The sequence below is a fragment of the Microchirus variegatus genome, assembly GCF_963457635.1.
Source record: "Microchirus variegatus genome assembly, chromosome: 16".
Taxonomy (NCBI): domain Eukaryota; kingdom Metazoa; phylum Chordata; class Actinopteri; order Pleuronectiformes; family Soleidae; genus Microchirus; species Microchirus variegatus.
In genome coordinates this window covers 2,251,471-2,267,098 of record NC_139817.1, presented here as the reverse complement: position 1 = coordinate 2,267,098, position 15,628 = coordinate 2,251,471, and the positions used below count along the sequence as shown (strand labels likewise).

At 39.4% G+C, this 15,628-nt stretch overlaps 1 protein-coding gene across 1 annotated transcript in view; it reads right to left on the bottom strand.

Annotated features, from left to right (window-relative positions):
• pthlha (parathyroid hormone-like hormone a) overlaps window positions 1–14,995 on the bottom strand; it is a 51,425-nt gene extending 36,430 nt beyond the window's left edge. Inside the window, exon 1 of the mRNA XM_083902607.1 lies at window positions 14,910–14,995. The gene's annotated coding sequence lies outside the window, so the exon portion shown is untranslated. The remainder of the gene's footprint in view (window positions 1–14,909) is intronic.
• Window positions 14,996–15,628: the final 633 nt, after the last annotated feature.

Genomic DNA, 15,628 nt, shown 5'->3' with positions numbered 1-15,628 from the left:
ATCGTTCGCAGGTTGGCGATTAACGGTCGTCTGAGGCGACGCCAGGACCGTCCCCCGGGTTACGTCTTTTTTTAAAAAAAATTCTGTCTTTTTTACTGCGTATCGTTGGTCTGGATGTGCGTTAATGAAGTGGAAAACAAACAGAAATGTGTTTGTTGTTGGTGTGAGCTCGTATATATATTTGCTGCAGCGACGCTAACAAGCTGCTGCTCAGCGCTCAAACGTCACCGCGCATTAAAACCACCTTGATCTCGCGCTGCACAATAATGCAGAACAGAGCTCTGGAAACATCTCAAGGCTGCCCCTAATGACACACACTACACACACACACACACACACATTCCTGAAACCAGGCTAACGCACACACTGCAGTCGCTCTGTCTAATGTTTAAATTGCTTATCTTTAAAAGGAGCCACGGAGCGACCGTACGTCCTTTAAGACTTTGTTTCAAACGCCCTCAAAATGACCTTAAAAACACCTTAGAATTCCCTTTAGATCGGGATTAAAATGTCCTTAATGGAACGATTTCTAAAAACACTTTAAAAATGACCTTTAAAGAACCACTTAAAATCTAATTTGTGGAAAAAAAGAACTTCCCTTAGAAAGTCCCTTAAAATCTCTTAAACCCCTTAACTGAGATGCTCATAAAATACCCTTAAATATCAATATTCAAAGTCATTGTTGAAACACATTTAAAATGACATAAAAAAAATATATATATATTAATATAAGACACTTTCATTAATAACCCCTTAAAAGATCCTTTAGAATCTCTAAAAACACCTTAACTTAGATAAACCACATAAAATGTTCTCCAAACACCTTAAAAACATCTTAATATACATTAAAACACCTTCGTTAAGATCCTAAAAATCCCTTATTATGGCCTTTAAACATCCTTTATAACACCCTTAAATAATGCCTGTAAAACACCTTAAAAGAGCCTTAAATATAAATCAAACACATCAAAAGAACATTAAAAAACATCTTAATATAAAAACCTTAACACTTTCATTAAGATCCTAGTAACCCCTTAAAACGTCCATATGTTCTCCAAACACCTTAAAATGACCTTAAAAACATCTTAATATAGTGTAAGAACGTTAACATTTTGTTAAGTCCCTAAAAATTACCTTTTAACATCCTTTCTAACACCCTTAAATAATACCTGTAAAACACCTTAAAAGATCCTTAAAACCTCTAAAAACACATAAACTGAGATCGTTAAATAAAGACGTGTAAAACACCTTAAAAGATCAATGTCAAACACCTCAAAATAACATTTAAAAAATCTTAATATAAGAACTTTAAAACAATTTCATTAAGATCCTAATAACCCCTTAAAACGTCCTTATAACACCCTTTATGTTACCCTTAAATAAGACGTATAAAACACCTTAAAGGATCCTTAAATATCAATGTCAATCAAACACCTCAAAATGACTTAATATAAGGACGTTAAAACACTTTCATTAAGATCCTAAACCCCTTAAAACGCCCTTATATAAGACCTGTAAAACACCTTAAATGTTCTCCAAACACCTTGAAAACATCTTAATATAGTGTAAGAACATTAAAACACTTTTATTAAGATCCTAATAACCCCTTAAAATTAAATAATACCTGTAAAACACCTTAAAAGATCCTTTAGATCTCTATAAACACATAAACTGAGATCGTTGAATAAAGACACGTAAAACACCTTAAAATATCCTTAAATATCAATCAAAAACCTGAAAATAACATTAAAAAAATCTTAAAATTAGACCGTTAAAACACTTTCGTTAAGATCCTAATGACCCTTGAAATGACCTTTAACACCCTTTATGTTACCCTTAAATAATACCTGTAAAACACCTTAAAGATCCTTTAAATACCATGAAGGTCACTGGGTTTATTTTATATATTTGACTCATTTACGTTTATTAGCATCAAAGTCAAATTTTCACGATATTTACCACCCGCTCTACGTCTGACGTCACGTGACCGCGGCGGCGTCTGTCGTCACGGCGACGGCACTGGAATGTTGACACACTTGAAACTTTCTCAGATTGTTTAAACGACGTAAAAACTCTTTTGTCGGGTTCAGATAAAAAAGTCGCTGGATTTTTCTGTCCTGAGTCAAACTTCAGGACAAAGACGTCGGCGTCTGATCTCGACTTTGACGTCAACAACGACGTCAGACAGAAGATCGTCGTCAGCTGAACTTTAGCCTGAAGTTGAGTTCATTTTTTACAGTGTATTTTAAAGGTTAAGTGCACAAAAGTTACAAGACATTTAGTTTGTCCCTTGTGGGCTACAGTAAACACCAAAATGGTCCAAAATGGCCGTCCCTGTAGAGCAGACTCCTGATATAAATATGAAAGTCTCAAAATGAAATGTCATTTTCTTTTATTATTAAATAATAAAGTATAATAAAGAATAAAGTATTTATAATATTATTTCTATTTTAATTTGAATCCATAGTGTGTGAGATTTAACAGTGTTTTCTCCATGAAGTTGGATGCTACTGCTTATGCTAACCTTCAGTTAGCATTGAAACTAAAATTGAAAAAAAAAGAAAAAAAAAAGAGATGGTGGTCCATATATGACATATATATAACATAATATTATCATATTATAGAATTTAAGGCGAATGAAAACATTGAATACATGTAGATATGTTACATTAAGTCAGTTCACTTAAATCTCACATACTGGAGCTTTAATGACATTTTTTCATCACGTCTGGTTTTTTTTGTTTTCTTTTCATTTTCCTCTCCGCTGCCAGTTTTCACCTGAGCTCCAGTAACGACATAATAGGATTGGACTGAATCCTGTTAGCCTGTTTCCTCTGCGCATAGCGAGCTAGCGCCGCGCGGCCTTCAAACCTCTGCACAAGTCGAGGCTGAACGTCCGCGAGGATTACGGGTCATTTTATGAGACGCTGGTCCTTCGTTCTACAAACAGATGAGAACATATTATTGTTATCTATTTATAAAGGAAGTTGCGTCCGTCTGCGACAGGCGTATCTCACTGACCGTTAGTCAGATTGCCCTAAGACGTTGGATATGGGTTGAGCATGACCCCGTGGTGTGCATCCATGATTTTTAAATTTTTTGGAGGAATTTTAATTTTCACCGATTTATCATCCTGCACCAGGCACGCAGCGGCCCATCAGAAAAAAAAAAAACAAAGTATCTCGGAATGACTTGAAATTTACCATCATGATAGTCGGCATCGCACTGAACAAGGATCCGTTGAAAAAAATTGCGTATCTCTTAAGGAATAAGTTTTATGATTTTTTGAAATTCGGAAAATTTTCCATTTGCCATGATGCACTTTGACAGTGAGCTGACTTTCTTCTCAAAAACAAAAAGTTTCTCGGAATGACTTGAAATTTACTATCATAATAGTCGGCATCGCCCTGAACAAGGATCAGTTGAAAATATTTGCAAATCTCTTAAGCAATAATTTTCATGATTTTTTGAAATTCATTAAATTATCCATTGGCCCTGATGCATTTTGACAGTGAGCTGAGATTTTTCTCAAAAACAAAAAGTTTCTCGGAATGACTTGAAATTTACCCTCATAATAGTCGACATCGCCCTGAACAAGGATCTGTTGAAAATATTTGCAAACATCTTAAGGAATAATTTTAATGAATTTTTGAAATTCAGGAAATGATCCATTTGCCCTGATGCACTTTGACAGTGAGCTGACTTTCTTCAAAAAACCAAAAAGTTTCTCGGAATGACTTGAAATTTACCCTCATAATAGTCGGCATCGCCCTGAACAAGGATCAGTTGAAAATATTTGCAAATCTCTTAAGCAATAATTTTCATGATTTTTTGAAATTCATTAAATTATCCATTTGCCCTGATGCATTTTGACAGTGAGCTGATTTTCTTCTCAAAAACAAAAAGTTTCTCGGAAAGACTTGAAATTTAGCATCATAATAGTCGGCATCGCTCTTAACAAGGATCCGTTGAAAAAAATTGCGTATCTCTTAAGGAATAATTTTTATGATTTTTTGAAATTCGGAAAATTTTCCATTTGCCCTGATGCACTTTGACAGTGAGCTGACTTTCTTCTCAAAAACAAAAAGTTTCTCGGAATGACTTGAAATTTACTATCATAATAGTCGGCATCGCCCTGAACAAGGATCAGTTGAAAATATTTGCAAATCTCTTAAGCAATAATTTTCATGATTTTTTGAAATTCATTAAATTATCCATTGGCCCTGATGCATTTTGACAGTGAGCTGAGATTTTTCTCAAAAACAAAAAGTTTCTCGGAATGACTTGAAATTTACCCTCATAATAGTCGACATCGCCCTGAACAAGGATCTGTTGAAAATATTTGCAAACATCTTAAGGAATAATTTTAATGAATTTTTGAAATTCAGGAAATGATCCATTTGCCCTGATGCACTTTGACAGTGAGCTGACTTTCTTCAAAAAACCAAAAAGTTTCTCGGAATGACTTGAAATTTACCCTCATAATAGTCGGCATCGCCCTGAACAAGGATCAGTTGAAAATATTTGCAAATCTCTTAAGCAATAATTTTCATGATTTTTTGAAATTCATTAAATTATCCATTTGCCCTGATGCATTTTGACAGTGAGCTGATTTTCTTCTCAAAAACAAAAAGTTTCTCGGAAAGACTTGAAATTTAGCATCATAATAGTCGGCATCGCTCTTAACAAGGATCCGTTGAAAAAAATTGCGTATCTCTTAAGGAATAATTTTTATGATTTTTTGAAATTCGGAAAATTTTCCATTTGCCCTGATGCACTTTGACAGTGAGCTGACTTTCTTCTAAAAAACAAAAAGTTTCTCGGAATGACTTGAAATTTACCCTCATAATAGTCGGCATCGCCCTGAACAAGGATCAGTTGAAATTATTTGCAAATCTCTTAAGCAATAATTTTCATGATTTTTTGAAATTCATTTAATTATCCATTTGCCCTGATGCATTTTGACAGTGAGCTGACTTTCTTCTCAAAAACAAAAAGTTTCTCGGAATGACTTGAAATTTACCATCATAATAGTCGGCATCGCTCTTAACAAGGATCCGTTGAAAAAAAATTGCGTATCTCTTAAGGAATAATTTTTATGATTTTTTGAAATTCGGAAAATTTTCCATTTGCCCTGATGCACTTTGACAGTGAGCTGAGATTTTTCTCAAAAACAAAAAGTTTCTCGGAATGACTTGAAATTTACCCTCATAATAGTCGACATCGCCCTGAACAAGGATCTGTTGAAAATATTTGCAAACATCTTAAGGAATAATTTTAATGAATTTTTGAAATTCAGGAAGTGATCCATTTGCCCTGATGCACTTTGACAGTGAGCTGACTTTCTTCAAAAAAACAAAACGTTTCTCAGAATGACTTGAATTTTACCATCATAATAGTCGGCATCGCCCTAAACAAGGATCCATTAAAAAAAAATGCGTATCTCTTAAGGAATCATTTTTATGGTTTTTTGAAATTCGGAAAATTTTCCATTTGCCCTGATGCATTTTGACAGTGAGCTGACTTTCTCCTCAAAAACAAAAAGTTTCTCGGAATTACTTGAAATTTACCATCATAATAGTCGGCATCGCTCTTAACAAGGATCCGTTGAAAAAAGTTGCATATCTCTTAAGGAATACATTTTATGATTTTTTGAAATTCGGAAAATTTTCCATTTGCCCTGATGCACTTTGACAGTGAGCTGAGATTTTGCTCAAAAACAAAAAGTTTCTCGGAATGACTTGAAATTCACCATCATAATAGTCGGCATCGCCCTGAACAAAGATCTGTTGAAAATATTTGCAAATCTCTTAAGGAATAATTTTTATGATTTTTTGAAATTTATTAAATGATCCATTTGCCCTGATGCACTTTGACAGTGAGCTGAGATTTTTCTCAAAAACAAAAAGTATCTCGGAATGACTTGAAATTTACCATCATAATAGTCGGCATCGCCCTGAACAAGGATCAGTTGAAATTATTTGCAAATCTCTTAAGCAATAATTTTCATGATTTTTTGAAATTGAGGAAATGATCCATAGATCAGAGTCCCTGAGCTTAGAAAAACCTGAAAAATTCCACTTTTTTACTATAAAAAAGATAGAGAACGCTATCCGATTAGCATGTCCACCACATATTAGCATATCTAAGCTTATAAAAACCTGAGAACGTTTACCGCGGACTCTTGAGTTTGTTGTGTACCTGCAGTCACACTCTGTGCTTGTGTGTTCACGTGGACACACACACACACACACACACACACACACACACACACACACACACACACACACACACACACACACACACACACACACACACACACACACACACAGCAGGCAGACTGTAGCAGGTGCTGTGGATTCCCGTCAGAGCAGGAGCTGCTGCTGGTGGTCGACGGGTTGGGGGGGTGGGGGCGAAGCGGCTGCGGTTTTGGGACCTGGCCGCTCGGACCACCGTCGGTTAGCTCTGCGGCCTCGGGGGTGTTAGCGTGATCTGAAGGCCGCCTCAGTCTGCACACACACACTCATCAGAGCTGACAGCTTAATGACGGCGTGAGGAGAGTCCAGAGGTTTAATGAGGGGAACGCGGCGTAGCCTCGACACACACACACACACACACACACACACACACACACACACAAGAGCGCTACACAAACGCCGTCCACACGGCGTCAACAGCTCCGTGATGTGTCGTCTCGTCGCTCTGTCCACGGTGGTCCAGCTGTGAACCGCTCTCACTTTAACTCTTACTTTATTTTTGGAGCTTTTCCTAAAGGAGCCTGGATTAAGCTACGCTAATAACGTTTTAGTCGTTCTGTCAGTTTGGCTCCGGGTTTTTCAGACGTTCATGGTCCACAGAGGACGAATCCAGGGTTTGATGGCTCTGTAGTGAACGTTAATATGGTTCGAGTCCCTTTAAATGCTAAGTTATGTTAGCTACCTTTTAGCTTTACAAGCTAAGTCACAGGTGGTGATATCTGACCTTATGTTAAAATCTTTACAAGCTAAATTAGCTTGCGGTTTGAATCAGTTATGCTATGTTAGCTACCTTTTAGCTTTACACGCTAGTTTAGCTAAGTCACAGGTGGTGATTTAATGCGAATCTGACCTGATGTTAAAAGCTTTACGGGCTAAATTAGCTTAAGTAGTTTAGAGACACAAATCAAGGTTTTCTTAATGCTAGTATCACAAAGATATGATGTTAGCTTTACACGCTAGTTTAGCTAAGTCACAGGTGGTGATTTGATGTGAATCTGACCTGATGTTTAAAGCTTTACAAGCTAAATTAGTTTAAGTAGTTTAGAGACACAAATCAAGGTTTTGGTAATGCTAGTATCACGATGTCAAGATGTGATGTTAATATGGTTTGAGTGCCTTTAAATGTTAAATAACGTTTTGAATATATTATGTTATAATAGCTACCTTTTAGCTTTACAAGCTAGTTTAGCTAAGTCACAGGTGGTGATTTAAATTGAATCTGACCTGACGTTAAAAGCTTTACAAGCTAAATTAGCTTAAGGAAGTGAGAAGTTAGTCGTCATCTTCCCTCCACTGCTGTGAGCTCCTTGGTTTCCACTGAAGATGCGAGTCTTTAAAAACCACTTCACACAGAACAGTTTTGTTCAAAAGGATGTAAAGTTAGCTAAAGAAGCTAAATCAAATCAGCTTTCAGCTTTACAAGCTAGTTTGGCCAGCAGGAGCTGGTTATCTAAATTAACTTCAGTGGTTTGCACGTTACTTTACAAGCTGTCACACTACGAACAAAGTTGAAATAGCATTAGCCTCAGACTTGCATCAATGTTTTCAAGTTAAGTCAGAGGTGGTGATGTGAAGTTAGCCGAATGTTAGCGTCACGATTTGAGCTTTAAATTAGTTAGCGTAGCTGAAGTTAATAAGTAAAAGTCTTCACACAGAATAGTTTGTTTCAAAAGGATGTAAAGTTAGCTAAAGGAGCTAAATCAATATACAAGCCGTCGCACGTTACTATGAACAAAGTTAGCATAGCATTAGCAAGTAATGCAACGCTGAGAAAGAAAACATTATGCTTGCTTTACGCCCACATGTTGAGTTTAAAAATAAACAGCAGCGGGCCCAGTATAGATCCAGGTGGAACTCCTTGATTGACCTGAATCCACTTACAGCAGCGATAAAAATAATAATAATGATGTGACTTTGTTATTTCTGCTTGTTAAAACGAATGTTTTCTCGTGCGCTAAACCAAACCCGTGTACAGAGACTTTATTTAAAGAATCCGTCTGCGTAGCATCAGCTCAGCGCTATGATTTCACTGCAGGTGGAGGTGGGGGCCATGTTGGTGGTGGTTGGGGGGGGGGGGGGGGGATGTGGGGTGCCCCATTTGTAAAGTGACCATCAGTCATCGTGACAGGTCTGAGCGAGGCCATTCACGCCGGCGTGAGGAGAGCGAGACACAACCGTCTCTGTGCGGCGCGCTCGTGGGTAAACTCTCGCTCGCCACTTCAGACCTCACACGCTAACCACAGAAAACCGCCGGCGGACAGCTGTGACACGAGCGCTCACAACTTTATTCAAATGAAGGCAGCTTCACAGCAGCTGCAGGAGTTTGTTTTACCGCTGATTTTCCACCATATTTGCTTTAAAATAGAGAATCTTTAAATGTTGTGTAAAATTAGTGCTGGGATGTTAACGGCGGAGCCTCTGGGAGCCAAACACAGTTAAATCCCAGCTGATGCATGCTGGGAAAGAAAATAAATTAGTTATATTTATTTTTCATTTACTCCTACCTTCTTTCTTTATGTTTTATACGTTAATGCTAACATTAGCTTCTCTTGGTAGCAATGTAAAACTGTGGGTTTTGCTAAGCTGTTAATGTTTATGCTAACATCTGGTGTGCTAATGCTAGATTTAGCTTTACATAATTTAAGTAAAAGTCGTTGTGGTTGCTCACTTGCTAAAGCGAATCTTAGCTAGCATAAACGCACTCTCAAAGTGTTGTGGTTGTAAATTCAACGTTTGCTAACGCGAATCATTTTCTATATAACATGATTAAAGGGAGTATGTTCCAGTATGCTAACTCATTTTGATATTTTTTGTTAGCTAATGCTAACATTTCGTAATGGTATGTATTGAAAACATACGCAGTACACAGGTACGCTGGTTATTTGTAGCGCTGCTCTTTTCGTTTGATAAAACAGAGCGCTCCAGATCAACTGAAGACATGCTAACGGCGCTAAAGGTGCTTACACAGCTAACGGCAAGAAAAACTGTGTTACTTTAGAGACTGATTTTTAACAATCGGGAGTCACATGCATAATTTTCCGGTCAGTCGCCATGGAAACGCGACATGCGCTAACGTTGCCGTGCTACCCACTACTACGCCACGACTTTGACCAACCAGAAGACATTTTCAATTTAAAATATTTAAATTAATTTTAATAAAATTAATTTAAATATTTAAATTGAAAATGTTTATTTAAATTTAAATTAATATTTATTTGCTATATATACACAATATCACTATCATCTCTTGTGTCGAACCACAGATAAACCTTCAAAAACCTGCTTGAAAATCATAAAAAAATCTTCGTAAATGTGCAGAATTCCATAGAGAAAGTTGACGTTTTTCGGTTCGCTTGAGTCGAAAGTAGAGATTTGTTATGTTGATGTGATTTATCCATTTCTGTGTCCATTTAACGCAATGACACTTGTTTTATAAGGCGTGATTAGTGCAGGAGGAACATGTTCAGACTTGCGGGCCATTCCAGGCTAAGTGTGAACCTCCTTCACCGACCGAGGGCTAATAATAAAGTTTTTCCTTCTCGTTAAAAGACACGAGTGAATATATTTTAGTGTCATTTCTGCTGTTTTTATCTCTGCTGCACTTACTTTTTTTTTCTTCCTTTTTTCATTTTACTGGCAGCTCCGGATCCTGTCTGCGCCATAATCGAATAAATACAACATGTCAAGTGTTGTTTTTAATCACATTTACAGCCTCTCTGGTACACGGAGAGGCTCCGTATTAGCAGACCAGAGTGTGTGAGTCACTGTTGTGGTGTTGTGGTTACAGGCGCAGGGCGAAGCTGTCGCCTCCATGGGCGGGGGTTTGGTCGCGCTGCGGAAACCAGGCCAGGCTCCGAGTCATTTAAAGGAGTTTGTAAAACACTAAATGACTCTGCCTCGACAAAACCGCTGCAGGCGGTTGAGGGCTACTGGGATGAGGAGGAGGAGGAGGAGGACGAGTTAAACCATCCTGAAACATGTCACCTCCACATGGTCTGATCCAAACAAGCACAGAAAATTGGACCTCAACGCGGTCAAAAAACATCCATCCATCGTCTGCCGGAGCCAATGCAGCGCCCCCTGCAGGACAAACAGTTCAGAGAGGTCCAGCTAACCTCTGCGTGATTTTGGGAAGCAACCGGAGAACCTGGTAGAAGATGCTAACTCCAAACAGGAAAGGGGCCTTTGGTCGCGAACCCAGACCTTCTTGTTGTGAGGCAACGGTGCTGCCCACTAGCCATCCGTGTGTCCCCCAGTAATGTTTCAGCATTACATCGAGACTTTGACCAACCACAGGACAGTTTGGCTAAAACGAACGACACAGCACCTCCTTCTGGCGGTTCTAAGTTTTCAGTCCTGGATTCTGCATCCGTGTGTCTACATACCGAGGTCCATGCGACTCCGCTGGAGTGGATCCTACGTGGACAACTGTGAGTAACATGTACAGTTTGAGTCCACGCGGACTGCTCCTGTAGCTAGCATGTTCTAGTAGCAGTTGCGCACTTGAGTTGAGTTTTGGTTGAAAGAGTTAGAGCAACCGTGGACGCTTGGTTGAGATGGTGCGAGGAGGTACTTTGGTACAACTGAGCGATCAGAAAATAAGAGGATGTGCAAAAGTACAAAGAGACCTGCGGGAATCTGAACGCGAATGCTGAAATGCGAAGTTCTGCGGACGTGGAGTAAAGGCCAGCGAGGAGATATAATCTCTCAAAGAAGTCCTTGACCTGCTCAGAGGTCTCCTACCAGTTGGACGAGCCAGGAACATCTCCCTCGGGAGGTTCCCGGTGGCTTCCTCCCCAGGTGGCCATACTCCCTCAACTGAGGCTCTAATCCGAGTTCTTGAGGGATGACCGAGCGTCTCACGCTCATTATCTCAAAGAAAAAACCCCTGCTACCCGTGATCTTCTTCTTCTGCTGCTGCTGCTAATGACCATAAGTCAAGGTCAGGACCAAGATCAACCAGTAGATCGAGATCTTTGCCTTTTGGGCTCAGCAGAACAAAAGTGATACCACTCCCCCAAATTCCCGGGCCAATCTCACGCTCCGTTGAACCCTGATGCTAATCTGTTGTAAAAAGCTTCCCCCTTCGTTTGTTTTGGACACAATATTTCATGCAATAAAAATCTTCAGTTACAGACTCTCCATGAACAGAGCCGAGTCCGGTTCATCCCTGTGGGACCACGACCGGGACCTGGACTCAGCTTCGATCCAGACTTGATGGGTTTCATGTGTTTCGAAATTCGTTTGCGTCTCGCGGAGATAAACGCTGGGGTTCTGGAGCGGAATCCTGTTTTTTTAACGAGGTGGTGTATCCTCTGTGGAGCCGTGAGTGTTTCTGCTGTGGGGTCAGAACCAGGACCAGGACCAGGACCAGGACCAGGACCATCAGCAGCAGCAGCAGCAGCAGTGTTGATGATGATGGTGCTGTGCGTCTGTGTTTCTGCACCTTTAACCAGATGATGATAAATCTCTTTTTAATAGCTTGTAAGCGCTCTGCGCCGGGTCGTTGGCCGGACGCCCTCTCGCCGCTGATTGCTCTCTGGAAAACTGCGCCGTCGTCTCTGTGATGGAACTTCAACACTTTTCACATTAGCTAGAACACGGCGAAAATGATGTTTTCTGAAAACCAACTCCACCCGAAACATGGAAACGTCCCTGAAGCTGTCAGACGTGGTAAAAATCAGCGCCGGGGTGGGGGGCGGGGGATGTGGGTGGGCGCCCCCTTCTGTCCACGGGGCACATGGCGTCCAAATTGACTTTCTTTCATGTCAGATGTCACGGTTTTATTGTCGGTTTTTCATCTGCGTGCGTGTCTCGTTTATGTGAACATGTCGTTCCAGCGTGTTTTTTATGATCCGTTTATTAATTTATATTTTAATTGTTTTTAATTGTCTTTGTTCCCCAGACAACAACACGTCCATGTGGACGCCATAAGGACGGACGACGTGGGAGCTAAGCTTGTTTCTTTTGCCCACTTCGGACACTTTTACCACGTTACCTGGTCACATGGTTTCAGTCCACAGACGTGGGACCACCATGGAAACCCACTCGGGAGCCGTGTTGTCAGGCTGAAAACAACGATGATGGGGTCCACATGGACACGCTGGTACCAATCGTACCAGAGGTTTTCTTCTTCTTTTATTACTTGTTATTTTATGTGGTTATTTATTTATTTAGATTCTTTAAAGTGCTGCTTGTTTTTCTTCTCTGAACCCCCCCCCCCCCCCCACCCCCTCTGCTTTAGTTTCAAAAAGAGATCTTTTTCTTTATTATCGTCTAACTCTTTAAGGGACTTTACCGTTCACGAAAAGTCACCAAACTTGGCGTCCGCGTCAGAACCCGCGTAGGTTGCCATCTCGCCGAGTTTGAAGGCGATCTCGTGAATTTTGCAGGAATTCTCGTAAAACAACAGAAATATGACGCATTTTCACATTTCGTGTTCCCACTAGCCATGCAGACAGACTCCGCCCCCACAATCCTTTGATCTGTATGTGGCCAAACGTATAAGAAATAGTATTTTACTGATATCGTCCTTGTTTTTACATGTTTTAACTGCTTGTTTTGTATTTAAGAAAGAGATTATTAATCTCAGTGGATTATTCCTGAACATATACATATATATGTATGTGTATATACATACATACATACATACATACACACACACACATGTGTATATAGATGTATGTATATATACACATCTATATACATACATACATACATACACACACACGTGTATATAGATGTATGTATATATACACATCTATATACATACGTATGTATATACACATATATGTATACATTCATACATGTGTATATATACATATATATACACATATATATGTATATATACATATACATGTGTATATATACATATATATACACATATATATGTATATATACATATATATTTATATATACACATATATGAATGTATACATATGTGTATACATTCATATATGTGTATACATACATATATATGTGTATACATACATATATGTATACATTCATATACACGTATATATACGTATGTGTATATATATATATATATATATATATATATATATATGCATAGATATTTACTTGCATACATACATATATATATTCATATATATACATATACAGTATACATACATATACACACTGGGGACAATGAATACTCACAGGAAATAAAAAACACAGGAAACTGTGGCGCATTAAAGGTGTGATTCACTCGTGCCCCCGCCCCCCTGACCCCGCCCCCCTGAGCCCGCCCCTCTGACTCCGCCCCTCTGAGCCCGTGACCCGGAGTTTCCAGCGCCTCGCCACCAGGGGCGTCTGAGGTGATGTCTAATAAACGTGTCATGAAGTCTGTCCACACACACACCGGCTGCAGGACGTTGTTTATGGTCTGGGGGGGGGGTTGACGGCGTTGGGGGCGTGTCCGACCCTGAATGAAGGCGTCATTAAATTACCAGCGCACGCCGCCGCCGCTCGCCTCACCTGTTAATAACTACGTCACCTTTAAGTTTCCCGAAGGAAAAAGTGAAAATGTTTCTTCCCGGACTAAAGAGGCGGAGCCAGCTGAGGTGCTTACTGTGCTCCGATTGGCCGTCGACTATTAAATGAGTCAGTGCAGGATGATGTGGGGGCGGGGCCAGAACACCGAGACGAAGACGGCGGCGGCGGCGGCGGTGGAAAAGTTTGAGGGTGAGAGCAGACGCGTTGATCGCGGCTGTCAGCAGCGACTCAGTCTGAGGTCAGAGCTTTAATGATGACTCAGCAGAAATAAGTCACGTGTCATGTTTTATCAGAGCGTCTCACGACTGACGGAGGCTCACGTTTCAGACGCTTCAGGAGGCGCCGGCGTCCTGAGTTCTGTCTGATTCAAAAGAATAATAATAAATAATGTGTTGGAGCTGCAGCTTTAAAGCTGCACTACGTAACTGCTTCTCAGTGTTGTTGTTGTCGTCGTTATTCTGTGTCTGTTTCGTCTTTGTCAACAGAAATAATAACATTTGTTATTTGTTTCGACCTTCAACTGAAAATAGACTTTGTTTGTTTACACTGCAAAAAAAATATTTTTAAGCTAGCAAAATAAGCTAGTTTTTGGGAATTTTTATTTTTTTATTCTTTTAAACCTAAAAAGAAAATATAATCTTGGCAATTAAGTAAATTTTAATAAAAAAATATTTAACTTAAATAAAGTACTTATTTACTTACTTTTAGCTTAAATTAGCAATAACAAGCTAAAACAGTTCATTACTGGTGTGTAAAAAGACTTAAAATTCTCTTTAACAGATTGTTGTTTGTGCAAATATAACCAATTTGAAAGTAAATTCTTAAAGAAAATATTACTTACAGGACACAATTTCTGCGAAATGTACAAATACTTTACAAATACAGTGAAGTTTTCAAAACGTCAACTTGTAAAATGTCTTTACTTTTTTCACTTTAAGGAACTCAAAGTTTTCGATTTTAAATTAACAATTATATAAAGTAATTTTAGTTTATTAATATTATGCATTAATATTAGTGCTGTTTTTACAGTGTATACAGCAGCAGAGCAGAGGTGGGCGGAGTCAAGAAGTGCTAATATTCGGGGGCGGGGTTTATTAGTTGTAGAATTAACTGTTTTTTTAGTTTGTTTTTAAGACAAAAGTAAGTTTTCCTTACCTTTTTATCCACTTTCAGAAGTCGTTATTGAAGCTCGTTTGCTGTCGTCTCGCTTTACTCGCTCGGTGTCGCCGCGGCCTCCATTGACGTACCTCATTGACGTAACACAAATCACTTCCTGTGTGCAGCGTAGGGGAAACGACACAAGCTCTCAACGCAGATATCTGACAAAAAAAAAAAAAATCTGTAAAACCCCAGAGATATTTGACGTAACGGACGTTTAAATTTACATTTAAAGGTTACGTACTGCAGCTTTAACGGCGAACGCATTCGTGCGACGACAAAAACAAAACATCGCCGTCTGTTTTTCTCTCTGCTGCTGCTTTTTAAAATGTGAGGAAGTGACAAGTAAACGAGCGACACCTGAGTCTGATCACGTGACACTTGGCCACGCCCCCCTCACCTCTGCCTGTACAGACTCCTCCCCCCTCCACATTTTAATCCACTGAGCTCGTTCTGACTTGGACTGAACCATGTTACCATGTTTAAATGTGCCGCCAAATCCCTAATCTGGATTAGATCTGGATGAAACTTTTTTTTTTTAATCATACAAATTGAAAAATGCACACACAAAAAAAAATAAACAAACAGTTTGATGGAAACAAACTCTTTCTGACAGTTTTAAAGTTTCCTCTCTCGCTCTCTTTCCTCCCCATTTTTTGGCCGTTGCCATGGAAACACAGCGTTGTTGACGCCGCGTGTTGACAGACGGAACCTCG